This window comes from Ranitomeya variabilis, chromosome 4 (genome assembly GCF_051348905.1).
Source record: "Ranitomeya variabilis isolate aRanVar5 chromosome 4, aRanVar5.hap1, whole genome shotgun sequence".
NCBI lineage: Eukaryota > Metazoa > Chordata > Amphibia > Anura > Dendrobatidae > Ranitomeya > Ranitomeya variabilis.
This window is the reverse complement of record NC_135235.1, coordinates 85423754-85446687: the sequence shown is the minus strand read 5'-3', so window position 1 is coordinate 85446687 and position 22934 is coordinate 85423754. Positions and strand designations below refer to the sequence as shown.

Below are 22934 nucleotides of genomic sequence, written 5' to 3'. Positions count from 1 at the left end.
CTGGAACTCCTGAGATCCTCTACCACTAGGATCATAACAGTATTCCAGGCCAAAAAGAGAATATTTAATGCATTGCTGAAGCGGGATTAAAAGAAAAAAAAGTTCTGAGTTTTTTTTTTTTCTCCTTCCCCTTTTTCTCTGAGTGGCTTGAAGCCCTGCTGCAGACATGAATGTTCAGACTCTGATTACTAGTGTGGATCAGCTTGCTGCACGAGTGCAGGGCATTCAGGATTTTGTTACTTGTACTCCTATGTCAGAGCCTAAGATACCTATTCCTGAGCTGTTCTCTGGAGATCGATTTAAATTTAGGAATTTTAGGAATAATTGTAAATTGTTTCTATCTTTGAGACCTCGTTCGTCTGGAGACTCAGCTCAGCAAGTTAAAATTGTTATCTCCTTCTTGCGTGGCGACCCTCAGGATTGGGCCTTCTCATTGGCGCCAGGAGATCCTGCATTGGCAAATATTGATGCGTTTTTTCTGGCGCTCGGATTGCTTTATGAGGAGCCTAATCTTGAAATTCAGGCAGAAAAAGCGTTGCTGGCTATCTCTCAGGGCCAGGATGAAGCTGAAGTGTATTGCCAAAAATTTCGGAAATGGTCCGTGCTTACTCAATGGAATGAGTGTGCTCTGGCCGCAAATTTCAGAGATGGCCTTTCTGAGGCCATTAAGAATGTGATGGTGGGGTTTCCCATCCCTACAAGTCTGAATTATTCTATGACTCTTGCCATTCAGATTGATCGGCGTTTGCGGGAGCGCAAATCTGCTAATTCTCTGGCAGTATTGTCTGAACGGACACCTGACTCAATGCAATGTGATAGAATTCAGACTAAAACTGAACGACAAAATCATAGACGTCAGAATGGGTTGTGTTTTTACTGTGGTGACTCTACACATATTATCTCAGCATGCTCTAAACGCCTAACAAAGGTTGTTAGTCCTGTCGCCATTGGTAATTTGCAGCCTAAGTTTATTTTGTCTGTGACTTTAATTTGCTCATTGTCTTCCTACCCTGTTATGGCATTTGTGGATTCTGGTGCTGCCCTGAGTCTTATGGACTTGTCGTTTGCCAAGCGCTGTGGTTTTTTCCTGGAGCCTTTGGAAAATCCTATTCCTCTTAGAGGAATTGATGCTACGCCATTGGCAGAGAATAAACCGCAGTATTGGACACAAGTGACCATGTGCATGACTCCTGAACATCGGGAGGTGATTCGTTTTCTTGTTCTGCATAAAATGCATGATTTGGTCGTTTTGGGTCTGCCATGGTTACAGACCCATAATCCAGTTTTGGTTCAGTTTTGGATTGGAAGGCTATGTCTGTGTCAAGTTGGGGTTGTCAGGGAATTCATTGCGATTCCCCGCCAGTCTCTATTGCCTCTTCTACTCCTTCTGAAGTTCCGGAGTATTTATTGGACTATCAGGATGTATTCAGTGAGTCCAGGTCCAGTGCCCTTCCTCCTCATAGGGACTGTGACTGCGCTATAGATTTGATTCCTGGTAGTAAATTTCCTAAGGGACGATTATTTAATCTATCTGTACCTGAGCATGCCGCAATGCGTTCTTATATAAAGGAGTCTTTGGAGAAGGGACATATTCGTCCATCTTCTTCCCCTCTTGGTGCGGGATTTTTTTTTGTGGCCAAGAAAGACGGGTCTTTGAGACCTTGTATTGACTATCGGCTTCTGAATAATATCACTGTCAAATTTCAGTATCCTTTGCCACTATTGTCGGACTTGTTTGCTCGGATTAAGGGTGCCAGTTGGTTCACCAAGATAGATCTTCGTGGTGCGTACAACCTTGTGCGCATTAAGCAGGGAGATGAATGGAAAACTGCGTTCAATACGCCCGAAGGTCATTTTGAGTACTTGGTGATGCCTTTTGGGCTCTCTAATGCTCCTTCAGTGTTTCAGTCCTTTATGCATGACATCTTCCGGAAGTATCTAGATAAATTTATGATTGTTTATCTGGATGATATTCTGGTTTTTTTCTGATGATTGGGATTCTCATGTAAAGCAGGTCAGGATGGTGTTTCAGGTTTTGCGTGATAATTAGTGTTGAGCATTCCGATGCTGCAAGTATCGGGTATCGGCCGATACTTGCTGTATCGGAATTCCGATACCGGGATTCCGATACTCTTGTGGTATCGGGTATCGGGTATCGCAACAACATTAATGTTAAAATGTGTAAAAGAGAGAATTAAAATAAAAAATATCGCTATACTCACCTGTCCGACGCAGCCGGGACTTCAGCGAGGGAACCGGCAGCGTTGTTTGTTTAAAATTCGCGCTATTACTTGGTTACGTGAATTCCCGGCTTGTGATTGGTCAGGTCGGCCACGTTGCCGGGACGCGGACCAATCACAGCAAGCCGTGACGAAATTACGTCACGGCTTGCTGTGATTGGTCCGCGTCCCGGCAATATGGCCGCCCTGACCAATCACAAGCCGTGACGTCACGGGAGGCTGGACACGCGCCCATTTTAAAATGAGCGCGTCCAGCCTCCCGGCTTGTGATTGGTTGACCGCGGCGCAACCAATCACAAGCCGTGACGTCACGGGAGGCTGGACACGCGCCCATTTTAAAATGAGCGCGTCCAGACTCCCGGCTTGTGATTGGTTGACCGCGGCGCAACCAATCACAAGCCGTGACGTCACGGGAGGCTGGACACGCGCCCATTTTAAAATGAGCGCGTCCAGCCTCCCGGCTTGTGATTGGTTGACCGCGGCGCAACCAATCACAAGCCGTGACGTCACGGGAGGCTGGACACGCGCCCATTTTAAAATGAGCGCGTCCAGCCTCCCGGCTTGTGATTGGTTGACCGCGGCGCAACCAATCACAAGCCGTGACGTCACGGGAGGCTGGACACGCGCCCATTTTAAAATGAGCGCGTCCAGCCTCCCGGCTTGTGATTGGTTGACCGCGGCGCAACCAATCACAAGCCGTGACGTCACGGGAGGCTGGACACGCGCCAATTTTAAAGTGAGCGCGTGTCCAGCCTCCCGTGACGTCACGGCTTGTGATTGGTCAGGGCGGCCATATTGCCGGGACGTGGAGAATCACAGCAAGCCGTGACGTAATTTCGTCACGGCTTGCTGTGATTGGTCCGCGTCCCGGCAACATGGCCGACCTGACCAATCACAAGCCGGGAATTCACGTAACCAAGTAATAGCGCGAATTTTAAACAAACAACGCTGCCGGTTCCCTCGCTGAAGTCCCGGCTGCGTCGGAGAGGTGAGTATAGCGATATTTTTTATTTTAATTCTTTCTTTTACACATTTATATGGTTCCCAGGGCCTGAAGGAGAGTTTCCTCTCCTTCAGACCCTGGGAACCATCAGGAATACCGTCCGATACATGAGTCCCATTGACTTGTATTGGTATCGGGTATCGGTATCGGATTGGATCCGATATTTTGCCGGTATCGGCCGATACTTTCCGATACCGATACTTTCAAGTATCGGACGGTATCGCTCAACACTAGTGATAATGCTTTGTTTGTGAAGGGCTCAAAGTGTCCCTTTGGAGTGCAGAAGGTTTCCTTCTTGGGTTTTATTTTCTCCCCTTCTACTGTGGAGATGGACCCAGTCAAGGTCCGAGCTATTCATGATTGGACTCAACCCACGTCTGTTAAGAGTCTTCAGAAGTTCTTGGGTTTTGCTAATTTCTACCGTCGTTTTATTGCTAATTTTTCTAGCGTTGTTAAACCTTTGACGGATATGACCAAGAAAGGTTCTGATGTTGCTAATTGGGCTCCTGCAGCCGTGGAGGCTTTTCAGGAGCTGAAGCGCCGGTTTACTTCGGCGCCTGTTTTGTGCCAGCCTGATGTCTCACTTCCCTTTCAGGTTGAAGTGGATGCTTCTGAGATCGGTGCCGGAGCTGTTTTGTCGCAGAAAGGTCCTGGTTGCTCTGTGATGAGACCATGTACTTTTTTCTCTAGGAAATTTTCGCCTGCTGAGCGGAACTATGATGTTGGTAATCGGGAGTTATTGGCCATGAAGTGGGCATTTGAGGAGTGGCGTCATTGGCTCGAGGGAGCTAAGCATCGTGTGGTGGTCTTGACTGATCACAAAAATCTGATGTATCTCGAGTCTGCTAAGCGCCTGAATCCTAGACAGGCTCGTTGGTCGTTGTTTTTCTCCCGTTTTGACTTTGTGGTCTCGTACCTGCCTGGTTCAAAGAATGTGAAGGCTGATGCTCTTTCTAGGAGCTTTGTGCCTGACTCTCCCGGCGTCTCAGAGCCAGCTGGTATTCTTAAAGAGGGAGTAATCTTGTCGGCCATTTCTCCTGATTTGCGACATGTGTTGCAGAGATTTCAGGCTGGTAGACCTGACCCTTGCCCACCTGATAGATTGTTTGTTCCTGATAAATGGACCAGCAGAGTTATCTCTGAGGTTCATTCCTCGGTGCTGGCAGGGCATCCTGGGATTTTTGGTACCAGAGATTTGGTGGCTAGGTCCTTTTGGTGGCCTTCCCTGTCGCGGGATGTGCGTTCTTTTGTGCAGTCCTGTGGGATTTGTGCTCGGGCTAAGCCTTGCTGTTCTCGTGCCAGCGGGTTGCTTTTGCCCTTGCCCGTCCCGAATAGGCCTTGGACGCACATTTCCATGGATTTCATTTCAGATCTTCCGGTGTCTCAAGGAATGTCTGTCATCTGGGTGGTGTGTGATCGTTTTTCCAAGATGGTCCATTTGGTGCCCTTGCCTAAGTTGCCTTCCTCTTCCGATCTGGTTCCTTTGTTCTTTCAGAATGTGGTTCGTTTGCACGGCATTCCTGAGAATATCGTGTCTGACAGAGGGTCCCAGTTTGTGTCCAGATTCTGGCGATCTTTTTGTGCTAAGATGGGCATTGATTTGTCATTTTCATCTGCCTTTCATCCTCAGACTAATGGCCAAACGGAGCGAACTAATCAGACGCTGGAGGCTTATTTGAGATGTTTTGTTTCTGCGGATCAGGATGATTGGGTGACCTTCTTGCCATTGGCTGAGTTTGCCCTCAATAATCGGGCTAGTTCCACTACTTTGGTTTCGCCATTTTTCTGCAACTCTGGTTTTCATCCGCGTTTTTCCTCGGGTCATGTTGAACCTTCTGACTGTCCTGGGGTGGATTCCGTGGTGGATAGGTTGCAGCGGATTTGGAATTATGTGGTGGACAACTTAAAGTTGTCACAGGAGAAGGCTCAGCGTTTTGCCAACCGCCGCCGCGGTGTGGGTCCCCGACTTCGTGTTTGGGATTTGGTTTGGTTGTCTTCTCGGTTTGTCCCTCTGAAGGTTTCCTCTCCTAAGTTTAAGCCTCGCTTTATTGGTCCTTATAAAATTTTGGAAGTCCTTAATCCGGTGTCTTTTCATTTGGATCTTCCTGTGTCGTTTACCATTCACAATGTGTTCCATAGGTCTTTGTTGCGGTGGTACGTTGTGCCTATGGTTCCTGCTGTTGAGCCAGCCTCCTGCTCCGGTGTTGGTTGAGGGCGAGTTGGAGTACGTGGTGGAGAAGATCTTAGATTCTCGTCTCTCTAGACGGAGGCTTCAGTATCTGGTCAAATGGAAGGGCTATGGTCAGGAGGATAATTCCTGGGTGGCCGCCTCTGATGTTCATGCGGCCGATTTGGTTTGTGCCTTTCACGCTGCTCATCCTGATCACCCTGGTGGTCCTGGTGAGGGTTCGGTGACCCCTCCTTAAAGGGGGGGTACTGTTGTGAACTATATTTGTTGGCTCCCTCTTGTGGTCACTAGCGGTATGGCACTTGGATTATCTTCCCCAGGTTGGTACCCACCTGGTTCGTTAGGCCTTGGGTGTTCCTATTTAGACTTCCTGGAAACTCAGTCTAGTGCCTGGAATCGATGTAATCAGTCTATGTCTGTTTTCCTCCTGACTCCTGGTCCCTGAGTTTTGCAAGATAAGCTAAGTTCTGCTTTCTTATTTTTGTCCTTTTGCATTTGCTCTTATTTTGTTCCAGCTTGTTCAAAATGTGATTTCTGTTTTTGCTGGAAGCTCTAGGGGGCTGATATTCTCCCCCCTACACTGTTAGTCAGTGCGGGGGTTCTTGGATCTTCAGCGTGGATATTTTTATAGGGTTTTTTGCTGACCGCATAAGTCCTCTTCCTATTTTCTGCTATTAATTAGTGGGCCTCTCTTTGCTAAATCTAGTTCATTCTTACGTTTGTCTTTTCTTCTTACCTCACCGTTATTATTTGTTGGGGGCTTGTATAATAACTTTGGGGTCTTTTCTCTGGAGGCAAGTGAGGTCTTATTTTCTCTGAAAGGGTTAGTTAGTTCTCCGGCTGGTGCGAGATGTCTAGAATCAACGTAGGTACGTTCCCCGGCTACTTCTAGTTGTTGTGCCAGGATCAGATATGCGGTCAGCCAAGTTACCACTTCCCTATGAGCTGGTTTTTGTGTTTGCGGACTTAGCTGTAACTCCTGAGATCCTCTACCACTAGGATCATAACAGATGCCCCCTTGTCCCTGTCTTAGGTCTATGATTAAAAAGATCATCAGAAAGGTCTTTGTACTGTCCCCTCATATATTTATATATTAAAATAAGATCACCCCTTAGTCTTCATTTTTCAAAACTAAATAGCCCCAAGTGTAATAACCTATCTTGGTATTGCAGACCCCCCAGTCCTCTAATAACCTTGGTCGCTCTTCTCTGCACCTGCTCTAGTTCAGCTATGTCTTTCTTATACACCGGAGACCAGAACTGTGCACAGTATTCTAAGTGTGGTCGAACTAGTGACTTGTATAGAGATAAAATTATGCTCTCCTCATGAGCATCTATGCCTCTTTTAATGCATCCCATTATTTTATTTGCCTTTGTAGCAGCTGCCTGACACTTGCCCCTAAATGTGAGTTTGTCATCCACCCATACTCCCAGGTCTTTTTCATTGACGGTTTTGCCCAGAGTTTTAGAATTAAGCACATAGTTATACATCTTATTACTTCTACCCAAGTGCCTGACCTTACATTTATCCCCATTAAAGCTCATTTGCCATTTATCAGCCCAAGCTTCTAGTTTACATAAATCATCCTGTAATATAAAATTGTCCTCCTCTGTATTGATTACTCTGCAGAGTTTAGTGTCATCTGCAAATATTGAAATTCTACTCTGTATGCCCTCTACAAGGTCATTAATAAATATGTTAAAAAGAAGAGGGCCCTATACTGACCCCTGTGGTACCCCACTGCTAACTGCGACCCAGTCCGAGTGTGCTTTGTTATGGAGCAGTTTTGAACCACTCTCCTTTCCAACACTATATCAAATTGGCGGTCCTTATAACAAATCCCGTACATTGAGAAGTAAGTGACTCTGGATACTATCCACCCATAGCACTTATCCACCCATAGCACCTATCCACCCATAGCACCTTATAAATTGCAAATTTTTTTCTGCACTCCATACACCTTCATTTGTCCTTCCTTACACTTGATTGAATATAGTTATATGTACATTGTATGCACTTTTCTATATAAGTTTATCAGTTTATAGCGCTTCTTGTTTTTATGCAATATAGGGTGTTTTTAAGGACATATATAGAGTCTTTACGGGTATAATATATAATATATGATGCCTGCCATATGATATAATTTGATATGTGCACAAAAATATTTTAAGTACATACATATTAATATTATCTTGATTTTATAATTTTTGTATTTTTATGGTTTGATAATCGCCACTAAATAAATAAATATCTATATATTCGTAAATATTCTCTGTTGTGATGGTTTTTGGTCTGACTATGTTGTGAGCATGATTCTTTTAGCTTTTTGTAGTGTTATTACTACATTATTTGCACATATGGTGATCTCCAGGTATTTTAATATAGTCTAATTTTTTTATATATCAGTGATCTTATATGATACTTTGGTATCACTAGTGTGTTTAATTAATTTCTCCTGGAATGGAATTATATCCAAACAAGTGAAACATGTTCAGTCTTTCTCTAATTCTACTGTCATGAACTTGAGTATTTTACATGTTGAGACCTTTAGAGTCTGAGTTGTAGCATTTGCTTTTTTCTTTTGCAATTTCTCTGTGCCTTGGGGTGAATTGGCTGGGACATCCAATCCTGGAAGGATTGGCAACTGTTTGAATATATTTTCCTTGTGAATGATCCTTCTCACCTTACAAATATTGACTCCAAATTGCTTGGAAATGACCTTATAACCCTTCCGAGATTCATTTAGAGCATCAATTGCTTTTGTAAGATCACTTCTGATGTCTTTCCTCATTGACATTGTGTTAGCCTGAATCATCCAGACTAGCAAACTGCCAAAATTCTATTCTCATAGAGATGGTCACATTTGCTAATGAACAATTACTGAATGGCATTTTATTAGCAGCACTTGGCTTACCCACTTAATTCCTATGGAAACAGTAGAGGTGTAGTTCATTTTTCTTACACATTAGTTCTGCATTTGGGCCTAACTTTTGTTCATCAAATAATAACATGGTCTAATTTGTCATGAGTTCATCTGAGGTAGTATTTAAATTTTTATTTTTAATTTTATGACCTTCTAAAGATCAGGTGTCTTATGTCCTGATTTGTAATATTCAAAAAAGAGTGTATTTGGTTTTTGCTTATGACTAGTGTTGAGCGATACCGTCCGATACTTGAAAGTATCGGTATCGGAAAGTATCGGCCGATACCGGCAAAGTATCGGATCCAATCCGATACCGATACCCGATACCAATACAAGTCAATGGGACTCAAGTATCGGACGGTATTCCTGATGGTTCCCAGGGTCTGAAGGAGAGGAAACTCTCCTTCAGGCCCTGGGAACCATATTAATGTGTAAAAGAAAGAATTAAAATAAAAAATATTGCTATACTCACCTCTCCGAAGGAACCGGCAGCATTGTTTGCTTAAAATTCGCGCTTTTCTTTCCTTACGTGAAGTCCCGGCTTTGTGATTGGTTGCGTCGCAGTCACATGGGCGACACAACCAATCACAGCAAGCCGTGACGTAATTTCAGGTCCTTAAGGATTTTAAAATTACGTCCCGGCTTTGTGATTGGTTGCGTCGCAGTCACATGGGCGACGCAACCAATCACAGCAAGCCGTGACGTAATTTCAGGCCCTTAAGGATTTTAAAATTACGTCCCGGCTTTGTGATTGGTTGCGTCGCAGTCACATGGGCGACGCAACCAATCACAAGCCGTGACGTCACGGGAGGCTGGACACGCGCGCATTTTAAAATGAGCGCTTGTCCAGCCTCCCGTGACGTCCCGGCTTGTGATTGGTTGCATCGCGGTCAACCAATCACAAGCCGGGAGGCTGGACACGCGCGCATTTTAAAATGAGCGCTTGTCCAGCCTCCCGTGACGTCCCGGCTTGTGATTGGTTGCATCGCGGTCAACCAATCACAAGCCGGGAGGCTGGACACGCGCGCATTTTAAAATGAGCGCTTGTCCAGCCTCCCGTGACGTCCCGGCTTGTGATTGGTTGCATCGCGGTCAACCAATCACAAGCCGGGAGGCTGGACACGCGCGCATTTTAAAATGAGCGCTTGTCCAGCCTCCCGTGACGTCCCGGCTTGTGATTGGTTGCATCGTGGTCAACCAATCACAAGCCGGGAGGCTGGACACGCGCGCATTTTAAAATGAGCGCTTGTCCAGCCTCCCGTGACGTCCCGGCTTGTGATTGGTTGCATCGCGGTCAACCAATCACAAGCCGGGAGGCTGGACACGCGCGCATTTTAAAATGCTCATTCTCTCCTCCATTAGGAAAGAAGGACTCCACACAAACCTAAGTACAAGTTTTTGGCTAACCTTGATCCACTAATAGACTCACGTTTGGGATAAGACTTGCAGCCATATTACTTGTGCAAAGTAGAAACGAGTGTATCAAAACATGGAAAATCAAATTCACTTTGAATTTGACAAAAACATGTAATTCTTTCTAATCCAAATTTTGGGGGATTTTCTGCTGGAAAATGCAAATAAATGGCAGCTGGTCAGCCACAAATTTGCTTGTTCTAAAGAGGGCTGGGAAGAGTTTATATTAAAAATGCTACTCAACTGTGCCTTCCCAATACTTATCTCGCTACTGCTTGGTCTCCGATCAGCTTTTTGATCTCCTGTCTTCTTTCTTCTATGTTCTGGGATGTCAGCTACTTCCATTCGAATTCACCAGGCGTCATGTGGTGCGCAATTCACATATTTGTATGCTTTACAACACATGCAGTCATATGCACGGTGACACAAATCACTGACTGTAGTGAAAACATGCCAGTGAAATCTCATGCAATTATCCTTCTCAGCTCATGTTCACATGTCCAATATTTGGTCATTATTTTACCTCAGTAATTGTAATTCAAAAGCAAGGAGTGGATGAAAAATACAGAAGTGGTGACATGTTTCTATTATAATTTTCCTCTGATTGTTCCACTCCTGGTTTCGACTTACAAAATACTGAGGTAAAATACTGACCAAATTCTAAATGTGTGAATGTGGTCTCACTCACATTTTAGCACATTGGAATAAGAGATCAGTTCAACTATGTGAAATGAGGAGTGCCTCAGAACATGATGATTATATATCACATCTTCTATTCAATTACAGTATTTTCTCCAAAGCTCCCATTAAAGGAAACCGGTCACCTACAAAAATGATATTTAGCTGCAGATACAGTGGTAATATGTAGGTAAATAGCATTTAAATAAGTGTCTGTGGGAAAGAGGGAGGAGAGGGAAAGTTGGAGCTTGACATGCTGAGACATATATCATAAGCCATTACAATTGAATATAGCTGGTGGGTGCCGTATCTGCTGGTGATTTCAGCCAAAATGAGGAAGGAGGAGGGGTGTTTCCAGCACGTCCATCCAGTTTAAATAAAACTTGTTTTTTATTAGAACACTTTAAATAAACAATTTTTAAAATTGATAGAGAGACTCTCTGCCTGACGTGTTTCTGGCTCACCACGGCGCCCTTAGTCATAAGTTTTGCAGGGGCTTTTAACAGATACCGCTCACAGTGAGGATGCTGTTATCACTCCCCCTTAACTTGATGGAAAACCTGCTATGCACAAATTTGCACCAGAGACAGCTGTTGTCAGTCAAGGTTCAGCGAGGGTGATAACACAATTATCACTGTATAGTGAGCAGTAAGTGTTACAGTCCACTGCACTAGCCCGATAACTGGAAGTGTGCGACTTCAGGAAAAATGCAACTTCAAGTAATTAATTCCAACATGATTAAAGGTGTAACTATACTATTTTACTGATTTGTTATATTTCTTAAGCGCTTTAATGGCCTGCTGACCCGGGTCCAGAGCCTCCACCAATTGCCCAATAGACCCCGAAACAGCTATGAGGCTTATGCTTAGAAAGGATCTCTGTGCTTCTGCCTCCTGAGCCGCACACTTCCTGGTAGCCTAGTGCACAACTAAAGTGGGTCTCAGGATCCGGACCACCAGCTAACTTCAGGTAACTAAAGTGCCTGTTAAACATGAAAAATCAGTAAGAAAATGTATTTAATCTTTAAGTACTATGGCAGATTAATATATTTTTTTGTAGAAAGTAGTGAAGAGCGAGTATGCTCGTTACTCGAGTTTCTCTGAGAAGGCTGATGATGGTCTTCGAGTATTTCGGCGTGCATGGAGATTTAGTTTGTGTCAACTCAGCTGCATGGTTTGCAGCTGCTAGACAGCTTGAATACATGTGAGGATTGCCTGTTTGTTAGGCACGCCAAAATACTAGGAGACCACCTGTTGTGGATTCTGTTTGTGGGCTCCCTCTGGTGGTTACTGCTGGTACTGGGTGACTTTGGTGGGTTGCGGCCTTTGGTTTCCACCTGTCCATCAGAGGCTGGGTGTTTCCTATTTTACCTGGCCTTTCTGTCATTCCCTTGCCGGCTATCAATGTATTCAGATGTGCTCTGTTTGGTTCCTGCCTACCTGCTCCCAGATCTTTCAGGATAAGCTAAGTGCTGATTTTCAGTTGTTTGGTTTTTTGTCCAGCTTGCTTATTATGTCTCTATGCTAGCTGGTAGCTCTAGTGGACTGAGGTTCTCCCCATGTGCCATGAGTTGGCACATGGGTTCTTGTAATCTCAGGATGGTTTTTTTGATTAGGGTTTTTTGCTGACCGCTCAGTCCCCTTTTGTATCGTTCTGCTTTCTAGTTTACAGCGGGCCTCAATTTGCTAAAACTATATATATCATCTCTATGTGTGTGCCTTCCTCTCATTTCACCGTCAATACATGTGGGGGGCAACTATATCTTTTTGGGGTTCATTCCTCTGGAGGCAAGTGAGGTCTTTATTTTCTCTGCAGTACTAGTTAGCTCTTAGGCTGGTGTGTGGCGTCTAGAACCAACGTAGGCACGCTCCCTGGCTATCTCTAGTTGCGTTTGTCAGGCGTAGGGCAGCGGTCAGCCCAGGTTCCATCACCCTAGAGCTCGTCCGTTATTTACTTGTACTTTGCTTGTCCTGTGCTATCCCTAGCCATTGGGATTCATGACAGTATAGCCGGCCCACAAAGTGTTAATTGTTTGGGCTGAAGCAGGAGAAAAAGAAGTGTTTAAGGGAATTTTTTTTTTTTTTCCCTTCAGAGTTTTGCTGCCTAGCCCTTAATTGCTGTCTAGCTGCTTCTTACCTCCTCTTAACCCTTGAATGGCTCTGATCTTAGCTGTTTAACATGGATGTCCAGAGTTTGGCTTCCAGCCTGAGTAATCTCGCGGCAAAAGTTCAAAACATACAGGATTTTGTTGTTCACACTCCCATGTCTGAACCTAGAATTCCTATTCCAGAGTTCTTTTCTGGAGATAGATCTACCTTCCTGAATTTCAGGAACAATTGTAAATTGTTTCTTTCTTTAAAATCTCGCTCCTCTGGAGACCCTGCTCAACAGGTCAAGATTGTAATATCTTTCCTGCGGGGCGACCCTCAGAATTGGGCATTTGCATTGGCACCAGGGGATCCTGCATTGCTCAGTGTGGATGCGTTTTTTCTGGCATTGGGATTGCTCTATGAGGAACCTAACCTGGAGATTCAGGCTGAAAAGGCTTTATTAGCCCTCCCTCAGGGGCATGATGAAGCGGAAATATATTGTCAAAAATTTCAGAAATGGTCGGTGCTTACTCAGTGGAATGAGTGCGCCCTGGCTGCAAACTTCAGAAATGGTCTTTCTGAGGCCATTAAGGATATTATGGTGGGGTTCCCTACGCCTACAGGTCTGAATGAGTCTATGGCTATGGCCATTCAGATTGATCGGCGTTTACGGGAGCGCAAACCCGTGCACCAGTTGGCGGTGTCTTCTGAACAGGCACCTGAGACTATGCAATGTGATAGAATTCAGTCCAGAAGTGAACGGCAAAATTATAGGCGGAAAAATGGATTGTGTTTTTATTGTGGTGATTCAGCTCATGTTATATCAGCATGCTCTAAACGCACAAAAAGGGTTGATAAATCTTTTGCCATTGGTACTCTGCAGCCTAAGTTCATTTTGTCTGTGACTCTGATTTTTTCACTGTCTTCCATTTCCGTCGATGCCTATGTGGATTCGGGCGCTGCCCTGAGTCTTATGGATTGGTCGTTTGCTAAACGCTGCGGTTTTAGTCTGGAACCTCTGGAAGTTCCTATTCCTCTGAAGGGAATTGACTCTACACCATTGGCTATGAATAAGCCGCAGTATTGGACACAAGTGACCATGCGCATGACTCCCGTTCATCAGGAGGTGATTCGCTTCCTTGTACTGTATAATTTACATGATGTACTAGTGCTTGGTCTGCCATGGTTACAAACTCATAATCCTGTCCTGGACTGGAAAACAATGTCTGTGTTAAGCTGGGGATGTCAGGGGGTTCATGATGATGCACCTCCGATTTCAATCGCTTCATCTACTCCTTCTGAGATCCCTGCGTTTTTGTCTGACTATAGGGATGTTTTTGAAGAGCCTAAGCTCAATTCGCTCCCTCCTCATAGAGATTGTGACTGTGCTATAGAATTGATTCCTGGCAGTAAGTTCCCTAAGGGTCGTTTATTTAATCTGTCACTGCCAGAGCATACTGCTATGCGGAATTATATTAAGGAGTCCTTGGAAAAGGGACATATTCGTCCATCTTCGTCCCCTCTGGGAGCAGGTTTTTTTTTCGTGGCAAAAAAAGATGGTTCCCTGAGGCCTTGTATAGATTATCGCCTTCTGAATAAGATTACAGTCAAATATCAGTATCCATTGCCATTATTGACTGATTTGTTTGCTCGCATTAAGGGGGCTAGGTGGTTCACTAAGATAGATCTTCGCGGTGCGTATAATCTGGTGCGGATAAAACAGGGTGATGAGTGGAAAACCGCATTTAATACGCCTGAGGGCCATTTTGAGTATTTGGTAATGCCTTTTGGACTCTCCAATGCTCCGTCAGTCTTTCAGTCCTTTATGCACAATATTTTCCGTGAATATCTGGATAAGTTTATGATTGTGTATTTGGATGATATTTTGGTGTTTTCTGATGACTGGGAGTCTCATGTTCTACAGGTCAGGAAGGTGTTTCAGGTTCTGCGGGCCAATTCTCTGTTTGTGAAGGGCTCAAAGTGTCTCTTCGGAGTCCAGAAGATTTCTTTTTTGGGGTACATTTTTTCTCCTTCTACTATTGAGATGGATCCCGTCAAGGTTCAGGCGATTTGTGACTGGACACAACCTACATCTGTTAAGAGCCTTCAGAAGTTCTTGGGATTTGCTAATTTTTATCGTCGGTTCATTGCTAATTTTTCCAGTATTGTTAAACCTTTGACTGATTTGACTAAAAAGGGTGCTGATGTTGCTGATTGGTCTCCTGCGGCCGTGGAGGCCTTTCAGGAACTTAAGCGCCGGTTTTCTTCTGCTCCTGTGTTGTGTCAACCAGATGTTTCACTTCCTTTTCAGGTTGAGGTTGATGCTTCCAAGATTGGAGCGGGGGCGGTTTTGTCACAGAGAAGTTCTAATGGCTCGGTGATGAAGCCATGTGCATTCTTCTCTAGAAAATTCTCGCCCGCCGAGCGCAATTATGATGTGGGTAATCGGGAGCTTTTGGCCATGAAGTGGGCATTTGAGGAGTGGCGTCATTGGCTTGAGGGTGCTAAACATCGTGTGGTGGTCTTGACTGATCACAAGAATCTCATTTACCTTGAGTCTGCCAGGCGTTTGAATCCTAGACAGGCTCGTTGGTCGTTGTTTTTTTCTCGTTTCAATTTCGTGGTTTCATACCTGCCAGGTTCAAAGAATGTGAAGGCAGATGCTCTTTCCAGGAGTTTTGTGCCTGACTCTCCTGGAGACTCTGGGCCTACTGGTATCCTTAGGGATGGGGTAATATTGTCCGCCGTATCCCCAGACTTGCGAAGTGCATTGCAGGAGTTTCAGGTGGATAAACCGGATCGTTGTCCACCAGATAGACTGTTTGTTCCGGATGATTGGACCAGTAGAGTCATCTCCGAGGTTCATTCTTCTGTGTTGGCTGGTCATCCTGGAATATTTGGTACTAGAGACTTGGTGGCCAGGTCTTTTTGGTGGCCTTCCTTGTCTAGGGATGTGCGTACCTTTGTGCAGTCTTGTGAAGTGTGTGCTCGAGCTAAGCCTTGCTGTTCTCGGGCCAGTGGGTTGTTGTTATCCTTGCCCATCCCGAAGAGGCCTTGGACGCACATTTCCATGGATTTTATTTCTGACCTCCCGGTTTCACAGAAAATGTCCGTTATATGGGTTGTGTGTGACCGCTTTTCTATGATGGTTCATTTGGTGCCCTTGCCTAAGTTGCCTTCCTCCTCTGAGTTGGTCCCTTTATTTCTTCAGAACGTGGTTCGTTTGCATGGGATTCCGGAGAATATCGTTTCTGACAGGGGATCCCAGTTTGTGTCTAGATTTTGGCGGACGTTTTGTGCCAAGATGGGCATCGATTTGTCTTTCTCGTCTGCATTCCATCCTCAGACGAATGGCCAGACGGAGCGAACTAATCAGACCTTGGAAACTTATTTGAGGTGTTTTGTTTCTGCTGATCAAGATGACTGGGTTGCTTTTTTGCCACTGGCCGAATTTGCTCTTAATAATCGGGCTAGTTCTGCCACGTTGGTCTCTCCTTTTTTTTGTAATTCGGGGTTTCATCCTCGTTTTTCCTCTGGTCAGGTGGAGCCTTCGGATTGTCCTGGAGTGGACGTGGTGGTGGACAGGCTACATCAGATTTGGAATCAGGTGGTGGACAATTTGAAGTTATCTCAGGAGAAGACTCAGCAGTTTGCTAATCGCCGTCACCGCGTGGGTCCCCGACTTCTTGTTGGGGATTTGGTGTGGTTGTCTTCTCGTTTTGTCCCTATGAAGGTCTCTTCTCCTAAGTTCAAGCCTCGGTTCATCGGTCCTTATAGGATCTCGGAGATTCTTAACCCTGTATCTTTTCGTTTGGATCTCCCAGCATCGTTTGCTATTCATAATGTGTTCCATCGGTTGTTGTTGCGGAGGTATGAGGTGCCCGTTGTTCCTTCGGTTGAGCCTCCTGCTCCGGTGCTGGTGGAGGGAGAATTGGACTATGTTGTTGAGAAGATCTTGGATTCTCGTGTTTCCAGATGCAAACTCCAGTATTTGGTTAAGTGGAAGGTTTATGGTCAGGAGGATAATTCCTGGGTGGTCGCCTCCGATGTTCATGCGACTGATTTGGTCCGCGCCTTCCATAGAGCTCACCCTGATCGCCCTGGGGGTTCTCGTGAGGGTTCGGTGACCCCTCCTCAAGGGGGGGGTACTGTTGTGGATTCTGTTTGTGGGCTCCCTCTGTTGGTTACTGCTGGTACTGGGTGACTTTGGTGGGTTGCGGCCTTTGGTTTCCACCTGTCCATCAGAGGCTGGGTGTTTCCTATTTTACCTGGCCTTTCTGTCATTCCCTTGCCGGCTATCAATGTATTCAGATGTGCTCTGTTTGGTTCCTGCCTACCTGCTCCCAGATCTTTCAGGATAAGCTAAGTGCTGATTTTCAGTTGTTTGGTTTTTTGTCCAGCTTGCTTATTATGTCTCTATGCTAGCTGGTAGCTCTAGTGGACTGAGGTTCTCCCCATGTGCCATGAGTTGGCACATGGGTTCTTGTAATCTCAGGATGGTTTTTTTGATTAGGGTTTTTTGCTGACCGCTCAGTCCCCTTTTGTATCGTTCTGCTTTCTAGTTTACAGCGGGCCTCAATTTGCTAAAACTATATATATCATCTCTATGTGTGTGCCTTCCTCTCATTTCACCGTCAATACATGTGGGGGGCAACTATATCTTTTTGGGGTTCATTCCTCTGGAGGCAAGTGAGGTCTTTATTTTCTCTGCAGTACTAGTTAGCTCTTAGGCTGGTGCGTGGCGTCTAGAACCAACGTAGGCATGCTCCCTGGCTATCTCTAGTTGCGTTTGTCAGGCGTAGGGCAGCGGTCAGCCCAGGTTCCATCACCCTAGAGCTCGTCCGTTATTTACTTGTACTTTGCTTGTCCTGTGCTATCCCTAGCCATTGGGATTCATGACAGACAACCACCCAAGCATGCTCGGAGAAACACAGATTTTTGTCAAATTTGAGGAGAATTCAATTCCACTGGAATTTATTCTCTCGTCTTTCATGATAAGTTACCTTTAAAATAGCATTTTTATATTTATATTTACATATAATTATTTTCTAAAGAGTCCATTCAGTCAGTAAATTACTATTAACTTATTGGATTAAAGCGCATTACAGTGCATCTACTAAGCAAAAGGATAGGGCTAAGCCTAAAACTGAATAACCCATTTCTAAATATAGTCAACTAAGCTATTTTGCAAACATTCTTTTCTAAGGAGAGATTACACAGCAAGATCAGAATTCTCTGACTCAGTCAATATACTTAGCCGTAATGGACGGGAACCTTTGCGTAGTATTGGCAGATTTGCACTCACATACACTCAGAAAAGAAGAATGGCAGTATGCGATGTGAAGCAAATTGCTAGGTGTCAAACCACGTCAAACCGTGGTGCTCTGTTTTTAAACCTTTTGTTACAAAAGTGTTATAAAAAAATTTAAAAAAATCAAGGACATTTCTGCTGTAGATTCTGGCATATTATTTTAGTCAATGATAAATGTAGCAATATATTTATGTAGGAAAGCACATATAGCAATGAATTACCTGGCATAAATTTTAGATTTAGGATAAAATTACAAAACCTTATAGAAATTTGTCCCAGTATACAAAAAAATTTCTACCGTCACCTAATGTTTAAGGACGTTGTATTGCCTAGAGCAGTGTTTCCCAACTCCGGTCCTCAAGAGCCACAAACAGATCATGTTTTCAGGATTTCCTTAGTATTACAGCAGGGTCCTTTGGAGAGCTACTATGGGTGGGCTACTGTCCAAAGGCATTTATGGTCACCAAGCAGGGTCAAGCTGAGAAGTCATGTAAAAGACAAAATCAGGAGACAAGACAATTTAAAACACGGGAAAGACAAACAGATAACCATAGCAGAGTAAGAGCAAGATCAGAAAGCCTATGTCATTAGCTGAACACAATCTAATAACAGGCAGCTAGTGTCAGTCTGCTGGGGTTTATATAGACGGGAGCCAGAAAATGGCCCTCAGCAGTGAGCTAATAATTTTCCACCAGCTCACTGCAGCAAAACACAAGTTAAAAACAAATGGGAAACGGTCTCAGCAATCTGAAGTCTGAACACCCATATGTGGTGGCATCCAGCGGTAACTGTAGCGTTATGGTGGCACCTAGCAACCGGGGCAGGGGTTACACCAGTATGTTCAGACATACAGTAGATGTGAAACCTAGCCATTGGAAAATTCAAACTTACTCTTTTATTGCAACTTGGAACATAAAAAGTTTTCCTTTTCTTAAAATTATCAGTACATACTGTCTGAAATAACCATATTTCTATCTACTTTTATGTCATGTTAACTATGTAGAATATTAATACACCTCATTTAACACAGCTGATTTTTGACACAATGATTCAACAGCAGGAGCCTTACTAATTAGCAGATTTAGGAGATATTGCTCTGTCTCCAAATATCATTTTGCACTTGAGAACTAAATTAGGATTACACGCTTTCATAACCTAAATACATGCAAAGTGTCTACAAGCATAAAATTTGAGGTATACACTTCCATTGTGAGAAAAAAATATCACGTAAGTAAAGTTTAATTAAAAATTAAACGGGATAAAATATAATTTCTTTCTATATAAAAAAGCATAACACCTGTCCCATATTGCTACATAATAACTCAATACTGCCAGGATGGCTTTAAAGTTCCAAGAGAGAGACTTGAAGGAGACAAAGCGCAAATAGGGTCTTATCAGGGAAAACAGATATGGAGTAAAATAGCACAATAGCACTAAAAACTTTTGAGGCTGTTGCAGACCCACGAGGAATTAAAGCATAAGCAATGGCAAAAAACAGAAGGATTAATGTTGTACTGCCATAGGATGGAATATGACGGATGCCAAATCGTAAGAGGTTTATTAGTGAACGCATTTTGAAGCATATAGCTTTTTCATCAGGACAACCCCAAATAAAAACCTAACATTTTATCGTGGTTGTCCTGATGAAGTAGCTATATGCTTCGAAACACGTTGATGAATAAACCAACCACCTGCTATTTAGATTGGCATCTGGCATTCTTCTTCCTATGGCAACACAGAATTAACCCATCTGTTTTTGCCTTTGCTTAGGGTTGCTTTAACCACTTCACCCCCAAGGGTGGTTTGCACGTTAATGACCAGGCCAATTTTTACAATTCTGACCACTGTCTCTTTATGAGGTTATAACTATGGAACGCTTCAACGGATCCTGGTGATTCTGACATTGTTTTCTCGTGACATATTGTACTTCATGACAGTGGTAAAATTTCTTTGATATTACCTGCGTTTATTTGTGAAAAAAATGGAAATTTGGCGAAAATTTTGAAAATTTTGCAATTTTCCAACTTTGAATATTTATGCAATTAAATCACAGTGATATGTCATACAAAATACTTAATAAGTAACATTTCCCACATGTCTACTTTACATCAGCACAATTTGGGAACCAAAATTTTTTTTTGTTAGGGAGTTATAAGGGTTAAAATCTGACCAGCAATTTCTCATTATTACAACACCATTTTTTTTTAGGGACCACATCTCATTTGAAGTCATTTTGAGGGGTCTATATGATTGAAAATACCCAAGTGTGACACCATTCTAAAAACTGCACCCCTCAAGGTGCTCAATACCACATTCAAGAAGTTTATTAACCCTTCAGGTGTTTCACAGGAATTTTTGGAATGTTTAAATAAAAATGAACATTTAATTTTTTTCACACAAAATTTACTTCAGCTCCAATTTGTTTTATTTTACCAAGGGTAACAGGAGAAAGTGGACCCCAAAAGATGTTGTAGAATTTGTCCTGAGTACGCAGATACCCCATATGTGGGGGTAAACCACTGTTTGGGTGCATGACAGAGCTCGGAAGCAAAGGAGCGCCATTTGACTTTTCAATGCAAAATTGACTGGAATTGAGATGGGACGCCATGTTGCGTTTGGAGAGCCCCTGATGTGCCTAAACATTGAAACCCCCCACAAGTGACACCATTTTGGTAAGTAGACCCCCTAAGGAACTTATCTAGAGGTGTAGTGAGCACTTTGACCCACCAAGTGCTTCACAGAAGTTTATAATGCAGAACAGTAAAAATAAAAAATCATATTTTTTCACAAAAATTATTTTTCGCCCCCAATTTTTCATTTTCCCAAGGGTAAGAGAAGAAATTGGACCACAAAAGTTGTTGTACAATTTGTCCTGAGTACGACGATACCCCATATGTGGGGGTAAACCACTGTTTGGGCGCATGGGAGAGCTCGGAAGGGAAGGAGCGCTGTTTGACTTTTCAATGCAAAATTGACAGGAATTGAGATGGGATGCCATGTTGCGTTTGGAGAGCCACTGATGTGCCTAAACATTGAAACCCCCCACAAGTGACACCATTTTGGAAATTAGACCCCCTATGGAACTTATCTAGAGGTGTGGTGAGCACTTTGACCCACCCAGTGCTTCACAGAAGCCGTAAAAATAAAACAAAAATTTTTTCCCACAAAAATTACTTTTTATCCCCCAGTTTTGTATTTTCCCAAGGGTAACAGGAGAAATTGGACCCCAAAAGTTGTTGTCCAATTTGTCTTGAGTAGGCTGATACCACATATGTGGGGGGGAACCACCGTTTGGGCGCATGGGAGGGCTCAGAAGGGAAGGAGCGCCATTTGGAATGCAGACTTAGATGGAATGGTCTGCAGGCGTCACATTGCGTTTGCAGAGCCCCTAATGTACCTAAACAGTAGAAACCCCGCACAAGTGACACCATTTTGGAAAGTAGACCCCCTAAGGAACTCATCTAGATGTGTTGTGAGAGCTTTGATGCCCCAAGTGTTTCACTACAGTTTATAACGCAGAGCCATGCAAATAAAAAATATTTTTTTTTCCACAAAAAATATTTTTTAGCCCCCAGTTTTGTATTTTTCCAAGGGTAACAGGAGAAATTCGACCCCAAACGTTGTTCTCCAATGTGTTCGGAGTACGCTGATACCCCATATGTTGGGGTAAACCCCTGTTTGGGTGCACGGGACAGCTCGGAAGGGACGGAGCACTGTTTTACTTTTTCAACGCAGAATTGTCTGGAATTGAGATTGGACGCCATGTTGCGTTTGGAGATCCCCTGATGTGCCTAAACAGTGGAAATCCCCCAATTATAACTGAAACCCTAATCCAAACACACCCCTAACCCTAATCCCAACGGTAACCCTAACCACACCTCTAACCCAGACACACCCCTAACCCTAATCCCAACCCTATACCCAACCGTAAATGTAATCCAAACCCTAACCCTTACTTAAGCCCCAACCCTAACCCTAACTTTAGCCCCAACCCTAACTGTAGCCTTAACCCTAGCCCCAACCCTAGCCCCAACCCTAACCCTAGCCCTAACCCTAGCCCTAACCCTAACCCTAGCCCTAACCCTAGCCCTAACCCTAGCCCTAACCCTAACCCTAGCCCTAACCCTAGCCGTAACCCTAACCCTAGCCCTAACCCTAGCCCTAACCCTAACCCTAACCCTAGCCCTAACCCTAGCCCTAGCCCTAACCCTAGCCCTAACCCTAACCCTAATGAGAAAATGGAAATAAATACATTTTTTAATTTTTTTTTATTTTTCCCTAACTAAGCGGGTGATGAAGGGGGGTTTGATTTACTTTTATAGCGGATTTTTTAGCGGATTTTTATGATTGGCAGCTGTCACACACTGAAAGACGCTTTTTATTGCAAAAAATATTTTTTGCGTTACCACATTTTGAGAGCTATAATTTTTCCATATTTGAGTCCACAGAGTCATGTGAGGTCTTGTTTTTTGCGGGACGAGTTGATGTTTTTATTGGTAACATGTTCGGGCACGGGAGATTTTTTGATCGCTTTTTGTTCCGATTTTTGTGAGGCAGAATGACCAATAACCAGCTATTCATGAATTTCTTTTGGGGGAGGCGTTTATACCGTTCTGCGTTTGGTAAAATTGATAAAGCAGTTTTATTCTTTGGGTCAGTATGATTACAGCGATACCTCATTTATATCATTTTTTTAATGTTTTGGCGCTTTTATACGATAAAAACTATTTTATAGAAAATATAATTATTTTGTCATCGCTTTATTCTGAGGACTATAACTTTTTTTATTTTTTTGCTGATGATGCTGTATGGTAGCTCATTTTTTGTGGGACAAGATGCCGTTTTCAGCGGTACCATGGTTATTTATAGCCGTCTTTTTGATCGCGTGTTATTCCACTTTTTGTTCGGCGGTATGAGAATAAAGCGCTGTTTTTTGCCTCGTTTTTTGGGGGTTTTTTTACGGTGTTCACTGAAGGTGTTAACTAGTGATATAGTTTTATAGGTGGGTTCATTACGGATGCGGCGATACTAAATATGTGTACTTTTATTGTGATTTTTTTTATTTAGATAAACAAAATGTATTTATGG

General features: G+C 43.7%; 1 protein-coding gene across 2 annotated transcripts in view; it reads right to left on the bottom strand.

The window, feature by feature from the left end:
* PCDH15 (protocadherin related 15) overlaps nt 1-22934 on the bottom strand; it is a 2374726-nt gene that overhangs the window by 2199326 nt on the left and 152466 nt on the right. The window lies entirely within an intron of this gene.